This window comes from Aptenodytes forsteri, unplaced genomic scaffold (genome assembly GCF_000699145.1).
Source record: "Aptenodytes forsteri isolate BGI_AS27 unplaced genomic scaffold, ASM69914v1 Scaffold243, whole genome shotgun sequence".
Taxonomy (NCBI): Eukaryota; Metazoa; Chordata; class Aves; order Sphenisciformes; family Spheniscidae; genus Aptenodytes; species Aptenodytes forsteri.
Genome location: NW_008795314.1, coordinates 49866 through 52214, shown reverse-complemented (window position 1 = coordinate 52214; position 2349 = coordinate 49866). Strand labels below are relative to the sequence as shown.

The 2349-nt window shown below is 66.4% G+C and overlaps 1 protein-coding gene across 1 annotated transcript in view; it reads right to left on the bottom strand.

Moving 5' to 3' along the window:
* The window catches only part of LOC103899049 (probable low-specificity L-threonine aldolase 2), a 26182-nt gene that overhangs the window by 5726 nt on the left and 18107 nt on the right, over positions 1–2349 (bottom strand). The window lies entirely within an intron of this gene.

Sequence of the window (2349 nt, the reverse complement as noted above, 5' to 3'; positions counted from 1 at the left end):
CCCGTGGCCCCTCGCTTTGCCGGGAGCGCCCGTCCCGGACGTCCTGCTGGAGGGAGCACCGGCACGAGGCCATGTGCACCCGCTCGGCTGCGGCCCCGTGGGGATCCGCAAGTCTTTCCACAGGCCCATGGCACCGTGTGCTGAATGGCGATGGCTCCCGCCACGCTGCTCCCACTGCCGGCAGGGACGGCGCGGGGTGACCTTGCTGCTGGGAATCAGCTCCAGCTTCTGGCTGCGTCTGCCCTGGAAACAGCTGACACGCTGTCCTGTGGCACCGCGGGCAGGCACGTACTGCAGCAGCGCTGGTGTCGGCTCTCTCTGCACCAGGGAGGGGGCCCACTGGCATCTGGCTCCTGGCAGAAATCCCTGCTGCCCCCGGAGCAGGGGAGCACATGCCCAGCGCAGCAGTGAGACCCCCTGCCTTCCCCCCATTGGGCTGGACCGTCTGGAGGCTGGTGATGCTCCGTGGGGCAGACCTGCCCCACGGGGCTCTGCTGGGAGAGCCTGGGCCATGCCCCCCTCGTGCTGCAGGCGGGGAGGGGAGCACAGCTCTGCAGCACTTGGCATCTCTCCTGGCACTTGCAGGGGGAGCAGCGGGGCAGGTGCTTTCGGGTGTCCCCCTTCCCCTTGGGAGCCACATGCTGCCCAGCCCCTGCCTGCCCGGTGCCTCTCCCCTCGCACGTGCCGTGCCGCTGCCTCCCTGTGCACGCAGCCTCCCTGACATCGCCAGTCTAGCTGCCTGCACCATGGCCCCTGCTATGCTGCTGCCTTCCTCCTCCCTCTGCCATGCGCCACCACACGCCCTCGGCTCCCCAGCCCTCCCCCCCATCCGAGAGCCCCCCACAGCTGCCCCGGCTGGCTGCCCGCACGCCTGCTGCCCTGCCTGCGCCCCTGCACGCGGGGCCTCATCACCACCTCCTGCTGCAGCCCATGCTGTCAGCCCTGCAGATGAGTGAGCCATAAACAGTCCTTCACAGAGACGTTTTTCACACACAGGGCCACATGTTAACAGTTTTTCTTTATTTACTGCCTCCATTTCCTCTTTGTTCCAGGAACTTGTCCTCCAACTTCAAGCTGCTCATGATTAGGCAAAAAGACCTCTAATCTCCCCGATCTGATTTACCGTCACTGAGAGCAGCTGGCGTTGCCGCTGCCCCCCTGTGCACGCAGCCTCCTTGACATCGCCAGTCTAGCTGCCTGCACCATGGCCCCTGCTATGCTGCTGCCTTCCTCCTCCCTCTGCCATGCGCCACCACACGCCCTCGGCTCCCCAGCCCTCCCCCCCATCCGAGAGCCCCCCACAGCTGCCCCGGCTGGCTGCCCGCACGCCTGCTGCCCTGCCTGCGCCCCTGCACGCGGGGCCTCATCACCACCTCCTGCTGCAGCCCATGCTGTCAGCCCTGCAGATGAGTGAGCCATAAACAGTCCTTCACAGAGACGTTTTTCACACACAGGGCCACATGTTAACAGTTTTTCTTTATTTACTGCCTCCATTTCCTCTTTGTTCCAGGAACTTGTCCTCCAACTTCAAGCTGCTCATGATTAGGCAAAAAGACCTCTAATCTCCCCGATCTGATTTACCGTCACTGAGAGCAGACGCTTCCCGTTACTGGCCCTGGACCTGGGAGCACGGACAGCCGAGCTCTGCTGGCTGCTGAGCTGAGCCTCTCCTCCCCAAAGCTGCCCCGCTGCATGCGCTGCCTTCCCAGCAGCTTCCTCTTCCAGTAAGTGCCGGGCAGCCCGGCTGGTCACGCCGCAGGTGAAGGGCTGGGGGGGAAGTGCAGCCGTGGGGCCCTGGGCTGGGGACCCCACTGTGTCTGGGGCAGCTGCCCTGGGGCAGGGCAGGCTCTGGAGCTGCTCTCTGCTCCCTCGGGAAGGGCTGGCTGGCTGGAGCATCCCTGGGCCGTGGCCTACCCAGCCGCTTGCCCGTCCACTCCTGCTGCTCCTAGCGGGGGTGGCTGGGTGGCCCTGGGGTGACCTGTGGGGCTGCTGGGCTGGCTGCAGCGCTGTGCCCGGCATGGGGAGAGCACCTGTCCTGGCCGTGCCTCTCGTCTCGGCGCCTGCAAGCGCTGGTTTCGGAGACCTGAGGGGGCTGGCTCGGGGCTCTACGCTGTGCAGCCCCCCCCACCAGCCCGGGCAGGGCCTGGGGTCCGCAGCCACACAGGGCGCTCCTTCGCTGGGAGGTGGCAACATCCTTTGCAGGACCTTGCAGCGTGGCAGGGCGTCCTCCGTGGAGCCCCATGTCCTGCCAGGGCCTTTCCCCCAGGGCTGTGGGCTGGGACCTGCCTCAGGGGTCTCCCCCGGCACACAGCGAGCTCCCCCTGACCATGAGGGGCCCAGCAAGGCCTT